Source organism: Falco rusticolus, chromosome W (assembly GCF_015220075.1).
Source record: "Falco rusticolus isolate bFalRus1 chromosome W, bFalRus1.pri, whole genome shotgun sequence".
Classification (NCBI taxonomy): Eukaryota; Metazoa; Chordata; class Aves; order Falconiformes; family Falconidae; genus Falco; species Falco rusticolus.
In genome coordinates, this window is record NC_051209.1 from 15,960,032 (window position 1) to 15,968,258 (window position 8,227).

Sequence of the window (8,227 nt, forward strand, 5' to 3'; positions counted from 1 at the left end):
TTTTTTTTTTTTTCCCAAACTTCTTTCCATCACATATGCTTCAGCACTGATTTCATCAGTTCTCAGTTGTAAGGAACAGCTTGAAGTGCGGGAGCCTGGCACACAGCACATCTGTGCCTTGGTCTCTGCAGCTCGGCTTGGAGGAAGACAAGGGTTTCTCTAGACATCGCAGGTTGTACTCCAAACACTCACACCTCCGTCCTGCTTGGGACACAGCCAACTTCTACTTAAAGCACAATACCTTTTGGTAATGTGCCACAGAGAGAGGCTTCAGAGAATACACGGGAGTGATCTGAATTATTCCTGGGGGATAAATTATTCAGGAGGTTTAGCCTTTGTTCCCAAACTGTTCCTGATTACTATGAATGTGATAGTTATGCGTAAGTATTTACCAAATAGTTTATACAAACAAATTGCAGCCTATGGATAGTTCATGAATTATTCACTTCAGCTGTTCATTCTCTGTTATTCCGTAAACTGTGTTGTGTCCCTGAAATCATATGTTCCCTGATTGGATGACTAAAATATTGCATCTCGTTGCTCTCCCAGTGGCTAACTGAACTCTTCAGAAGAGGGGAATAACATATAATAAGCAGCAAATGGCAAGTCTGCAGTGCGGTGGCATACATTTTTGGGTGGCAAAGCTGAATTATAAACCTCAGCTTCTGACTCCTGTCTTTATGCTTCTTCAGTCACCAAGATTTATCATATTTGCAACTAATTTGGCAGCTGCACGATCCTGAATGCATGCATGTTATGCGTGCTTGCCTTTGAAAGGCTTCAACAGTAGTATTTTGGGGCTAATAATTGCAATTCTAACTTTGAGAGTAGGAAACTGAGGCAGCAGTAACCCTGTAGCCCTGTAATACGGTATTTCCATTGCTATATTGTTATTGCTGCTGTTACTGTTGTTAGTTAAACTTTTCATGCATGGTAGTTTTCTTTGCCTCTGTGCAATTAGATCTAGACTAATAATGATGCTCAGATTAGACTGTTACTATCTCAATTTTACTAATAATAAATTCCTGACTTTATATATATGTGTGTGTATATATATATACACGTTTACTGTTTACCAGTAAACAAGGTTTTGAGCAAAACACAGCTGACAGCAAATATCATTACAAAGAGGCATTTTCAGATATATCAGGGGCCATGCATCTACACAAAAGGCACAAATGGCACAACTGATGATGAGGGAATATCCAGCCAGGAACAATGGGCAAAGGGGAATGGGACCATCGTATTTTGTCTTTCATCAGCTTAAATAAGTTATGAAGTGCATCTTTCAGACAGTGATAACTTATAGCAAATGTTGGTTGTGAAAGTATGTTACTCTCAGAATCTTGTTTATAGGCAAACAGTAATGTAAAGCCAAGAGTTTATCATTAGTATAATAAAATCTTACTTGTCTAATCATTATCACTCTTGATCTAATTAGTGTGGAAAAAGAATACTTCTATGCAGGAAAGGTTTCAGCATTAATAACAATATGGTTGAGACTGTCATACACACACCTAAGTTTCTATCCCCTTTTCCTGGTGTTATGCCCAACTGTCTCCTGCCCCACAAGGTCCCAACGTCAGCCATTTCATCCTGGTGGGGGTTATGAGGAGTTGTCAGCATCAGGAGTCCTTTGCCAGTAGGAACATGATGATGATGTTGGTGGTTTCTTCTTGAATTTAGGATCCACTTGAGGTAACTCATACATGCTTGCTTACATATTTTTACACCTTGCGCTTTCTTGGTTTATAGCTCACATCCAAATGTACCAGATACGGTACCTTTCACATATGTTAGATATTATTTCTTCATTTCCTTCGTTACCCCTAAAACTACTTTCACCCAGCTCCAGTTCTATATTTCTTTACCGACCATGAGTGAGATGTTTATAGCTGTGCAGTCTCCAGTGCCAGCCTGTGACCCAGCTCCTACCACCCCCACACCTGCGCACCGCTGCATCACATTGCATGTCCCCGCTTCTCAGGGCCTCTGCTCTCTCACTGTATTTCTCTACACTAGATCGAGTTACAGTTGTAAAACCATGGTGGTAGCATGCAAAGATAAACAGAAATAAAATAAATTAGCCATAACCATCTGGTCATTAGAAAAATTGCAGCTACAGCTAAACCAAGTAAAACAAAGCTGCAGGTGAGTCAAGAAAAGTTCAGGCAGAGCAAACCTGACAAGCCAGATCTGAGGTCTTACAAACTCAACACAAAGATTAAGACCTCCTACTAGACATGGCAATAGTGTGCTACAGGGCTCTTGGGTTACTGGTAGATGCCACCAGCTAGAAAACAAAAAAGGTCAGGACAATCTTGCACTGCAGGGGAGTTTTGGGGGGAGGTTGTGTTTTTTGGGGTGGTTGTTGTGTTTTTTTCTTTTGGAGAAAGGTCTCTACGTGGACCTTGCTCCAGAAATGCTTATCATTCACTAAGTGACTGACTTTTTTTGGGGTGCAAGCACTTCTGCTTCTGTAGCAGATACAGAGAGTCTCAAAGTCTCTTGAACGGACAGTTTATGTACTTACCCTACATCTCTGTGCCTTGTCTGGAAATTAGAGGTAAGTCTGTTAGGCTGGTCTGCTAAGAGGTCTGTAAGGCTGTTTCATCCTCACAAATGTATATGCAAGCCTAGGGAAAATAAATAGTAGTTTTATTCTTAAAAGATACATGTTGGAAGAGAAGAAGGTGATATAGCAAAAAGGATGTCCTCCTTTAACTGAGCAAGCTATAAAACCATGAAGCCAAGGAAGCCAGGAGGAAATAAGAATGTGATGCCTTGTCCCAAAGCAGAGGGCACTCAGCAGGGTGATCCCAACAGTGTCTCATCTTTGTTACTTCAAATTGTCCATGGGGAAAGAAAAAATGCATCCTGGACACCATGAAAGCATCACTTGTTAAATAAGTTGTCTATAAACCAGCCTGAGCAGAAGGCCAGCGATTTTCATAACTACATGAGTGGCAGAATAGCGTCTCATAAACACAGACAAACTCCACGACTGACCTTCCCCTGATCACTTTCCATGGTAGACTGTTCAAAAAGAACACTCTTAGAGCACAATAATATGAAAGAAATCCTTAGAGGAACCAAAAATAGAGCTAACAGAAAGTGCTTCCTTCCTTACACTTCCCTGTTTAATTTAAAACTTTGGATCTAAGCACATTGAAAAGTGTTAAACATGACCAGGAGGATTTAGTTCCTGAAAAAGCACAGTGTATGTGGTTGAGGCTTGGGATGTAGCACATTCCTGTAGAGAGAAATTTCTCATACTGAACAAAACTGCGTGCCCTTTGGTTTTCAGAGTGCTGCACATTTCCAGGGGCTCTCCTTAGGGATTAGGGCTTGAATCTGAATTCTGCAGCACATCCCTGTCCTCCCACCCAGCTTGGCTCTGGCCCCCAATGCTGTGCAAATGAAAGGGGGCGATCTCATATCCAGATTCATCTTGCATTCACCCTGCCACCTTTTGCCATTGGAGTGGCACATGCCTTTTCCTCCAGCAGTTGGTGGGCTCATCTGGTGCAATGTGCAAACTGACACTCTCTTTTGTTTTCCTCTTGCTACCCCTAATAACTTTGCGAGCCTTTTCCGCATGCTGGCGATGGATGTCATAGAAATGCCTATCAGCACATAAATTAAGCAAACGCTTGGGGTGTCCTAAAGAGCTTTGCAAAGTAATGTCTGAGATGCCAGCGGGGTTGTGTCTGAGTTAGGCACAGATTATTATACGCTCAAAAACTGAGTTTATACACAGCTCTGGGTGAGGAACAGGAACCCAAGCAGGTTGCTGGCCATCTGAATTTTACTTGCTGAGTTATTTCCCCAGATAGAGTCTTCAGTCACAGCCTGGCAGCTGCCTCAAGCACTGCCAGAAAAGTCGCACCACTTTATTAGCATAACTAATGCCACTGAAGAGGATCTGCAGATATGGAAATCATTCAGCTTCATATGAAATTTCAACATGCCATCATTTAAGCTGTCCAGCCAGCATCACTTATGAGAACAGCTACCTGCAGAGGCTGTCCTCTCTTGTCTGGAAAGGGCAGGAAAAGTGAACTCTCACACCACCTCTTCCCTCCTTCTGTCTGCAGTTCATCACATCTATAGTTACGGGGACATATGAAAATAATCTTTCTGGCGCTGTTTTTAGGACTAAGGGAAAACAAAAAAAAAAAAAGAAAAAAAATCAGGGCTTGGCTAAATGGAACAGAAAGATGCCTGATAAACTGCTTCAAAGAGACAAGAGAAAGGTTGTTAGAGACAGGCTTCCCTAGTTAAAATATCCCACTAGATCAGAGAAGAGAGGAGAGAGCATTCCTACCTTAAAAATGTAAGGAAGAAAAAGTAAATGCTCACTCCAAGTGGAATTTCAAACTGCATTATTTTTTCTGCATAAATTATATTGTCTATTAGAGCATCGGAACTTCCCATCCCTCATCCAGCCACTGGACCACCCAATCCACTGCGTCTGTCAGCAAGAGCAGCCAAAACCAGCTGCTTCCAGGGAAAGTTTAAAACTCGATGAATGTTCCTAATTGTGACAGATTGGGGTGTACCTGACCCTAGGTACTGATCAGTTTATGCCCTGAAGCATGAGAATACACAGCTCTTGTCATTTTTATCCCAGCTAGCAAAACTGCAGATGTTCTTTTTTATTTAAAAATGTACTGAGCTTCCCTCAGTCAGTCTGTGTGTCCTTTATGCTGATGCCTTGGGCAGGCCATATCTGCATTTCTGAGGGTACATTGCATACAGGGAGACAATAGAGCGAAAAGAGGAAAAAATAGACAAATCAATGGATTCTGGGTCTGCAATAAGCCACAGCTCCAAAGCTCTCCTTGTAATAAGCACATTCTTCTTTTTTTTTTTTCTTATTTTTTCTGATAGCAAGACACTGCTGAAAAAGGCAAGTATGCAATCAGAAAATCCCAAATACATAATTATGAGATCAAAAAGAAGTTAGATTTAAATAATAACATCTATTTTAAGGTAAACTATATGATACTAGAAGTGTCTAGGGTTCATGTTTCTCTGCAAACAGCATGGTTAGCTACACGTCCTTGGGCCACTCACTGGCATTGCTTGGTCATTCTGGGTATATGGACTGTTTATACGTGATTGTATACGTACAGGTACATGCACTCCAAGGAGGAAACTCTGCTCTGCATACGCTGTTGTGCTACTTTTAACTTTCTTTACATTAATCTGTGGAGCTAACTGCCAAATGGTAGGATGATTTTTTGGATGGAATTCTTTAGAGGGAAAGAAAAGTCTGAGAGAGTTCTAAACATGCTGTTGGGAAGTTTGGTCTAATGAGATCTTAGGAATACAGTAATGTTTCTGTTTCCTAGGCTGAAATTCCTGGTTCTAGCTACTATAAGAGACAGGATTAAATGGATCAGAATTTTGATCTGCGACAGTAATTCTATTTTCTGTATTGCAGAGTCCTTTCAGCTGCTACAGTGACACTTTCCCCCATTTTCTCTCTGCAGCTACATAATAATGTGTTTGCATACTCCACAAGACCATCAGTGAGTACTAGCACAGACTATTCCCATTCATTCCCCTTAATGTCATTGCCACGGTTAAAAGATCAGCCCTTTTGCAAACTGCTCCTTTGAGCCCCTGCTTCTGGCTTCCAAGGCTGGGTTGGGGATGCTCTGGAAGACAGAAACTACTGATTATCCTGATGAAAGAGTTTTCAGTTAGACTTAGAAACATATAAATTAAAAGCTATAAAATCATGCCATCAGTTTCTTTTCCCATTCAGGATAATTTATTGTACAAGTGAATTTATTTCCACACACATAGCCCCCCGCCCCCGCCGCCCAGCTTCATAAGTATTTTACAATGATGGTCACACTATGTCCCCTGGGACACTTCTCTTCATCCCTCCTCTTAGACTTACACCTTCCTTTTTAGAGGTTTCAGCTTAATATTTTAAAAGCTCTCTGTTTCTGTCTTTCAGAACTTCCGAATATTCAATTACTTCAAATGAAGTTAGTTGGAAATGATCCACAACTTCAAAGATTTGATACTAAACATGATTAGAAAAAGCAAAAGCCAGTTTGGAAATATTAACCTTTTCCTGAAATGTTATTTTTATTTACATATTGTAACCAAAAGATCTCAGATAAGCTTGATTAATCCAAGCTTATGAAATATTGAAGCCACAGAGGGAAAAATATTATAATAGCAACCAATTCCAAGAAATAATTAATACCAGCAGAAGAGTCAGCCTAGCCAGAAGGAACAAAAGCAAGCGGATTTTAAAAAAAGCACTGAAAGTACAGAAGGCAGAAAAAACCAAGCAAGAGAGGTGTAGGAAAAGGGCATTGTATCTGGAATATTACTGTTATCTATCACTATACAACAGATCTCTGACTAAGGAGAAGGCAAAAACCTTGTCTGGTTACCTTCCCCTCAATGCAGGTGAGGGGTGGGAGCTGCCGGAGGCTGCCTGAGGTGCCCGGGCAGAGCTGGAGGAGAGTCCTGCACCACGTGCAGAGCACATAGACCTCTCCCCACCTGGAACAAGGGCATGGGGACATGATAAGGACTTAGTCATGTTCTTCTCTTTGGAGAAAAATCCTACCCTCATCTGGGAGGCTGGTTTAACCGATTTGTCTTGTTAGCTCCGATGGGATCTGGCTGCTTCTCTGAAGACTGTCAGTCATGAAGTGCTTTGGACACTTATTGGCAGCTAAATCAAGAACTTGTTTCACCCATATCTCTGCTCAGCTAGAGGAATGCAGAGACTGCCCAAGGGCTGTATTTCAAAAGGTAAATTCAAATGTGATGCAGCCCCATTACAGGTTCGGTGCGTGGCTTGAAACTGGGGAGAACTGAAAGCCATCGCTTGGTGGGGGTGAGGTGATATGGGTTCAGTGTCATGAGAAAAGCCTCATGGCTTGGTCATCGCATTGTTTCAAAATATCCAAAGGCAAGTGCAGAGCATTAGGTGACGTTATATTTCTGGTTCTGCTGTTCATACGACTTTGTGACTTTGGTCAAGGCAGTTAAAACTCAGTGTCTTACACCACCTGTCTGGAAATTAGGAAAAAAGACAACCCACAAACAACAGTTGCAAACCGAGCCAATGAAATATCCTTCATAAGAATAAAGATCATTTATTGTAGTTATATTATAATACTAAATTGAAACATTCCATGGAAGATAGGTGCATAATTGATAGTGATGACCTTCACAGCACACTACAGACACGTTTCAAGCTAAGCAACTGGTCTATAGTTATTGATGACATGTTATTGAATAATTTATCACAGCCTGAATGAAGGAAATTATATTTGCTGTTGAAAACTAGAGTAATACAGTAACAATGGAAATTCTTAGAGAAGTGCTAGTTTTCATACAGGCAGAGGATGTTGAAGCAATATTCATTGTACATAATTTGAAATGGGGGGGGAGGCTACTGATTAGGCAAATTATTAAGACTAGTAATTTAAAAAAAGAAAGAGAGAGGAGAAAACAGGTGCATTAGCAAACCCTTACAACAGATGGCAAAGTGTCCTCAGATCCTCTAATGTTAAAAAAAAATAAAATTATGTAAACTTTCAAAGAATATTTTATGTGATGGTATCACCTAGAATACACTCACTCTGAAGACTCAGAAAGCTATCTAGGAGACATTCAGCTAAATTATTTAACACAGGATGACAGGAAAGAATTAAAGAAAGAAATTTTCCTATCGAAAAGTTAAAGCAACAATCCACTCTGTATCTGCTGTTAAAGCTCAGGGTCCAGATGGTTGCCCAATAGAATTTTTAGCAAACATTTGGAGAGATAATAATGCCTATAACAGCAGATAATTACTCACTTCTATACGGCTCAGTGCCCCCTCATCTACATTTGTTTCTGTAGCAGTTTTTTTGAAAAAAAAAAAAAAAAAAAAGGAGACCCTCAGGTTTGGGTTTTTTTTTCCTGTTGTTATTCTCCCTCCTCCTTCCCCCTAATTTGTAGTATCATCTCTACTTTCTCAACGCAGATGTCAAAATCCAAGTGTCTGCCATCTTGCTATCCACAGGTCAATCTTGACAACTTTCAAAAAGGTGAGCCTGCATTGAATACAGTGAAATTTTGTACTTTTTTTAGTTAAAATAAAATATAGAATGTGACATCAGTAGTTTTTTTTCTTTTTGTAAACTCATTCAGTCCATAGGAATAAACAGAATGTGTACCACAAGGGCAAGAAAAGCTGGTG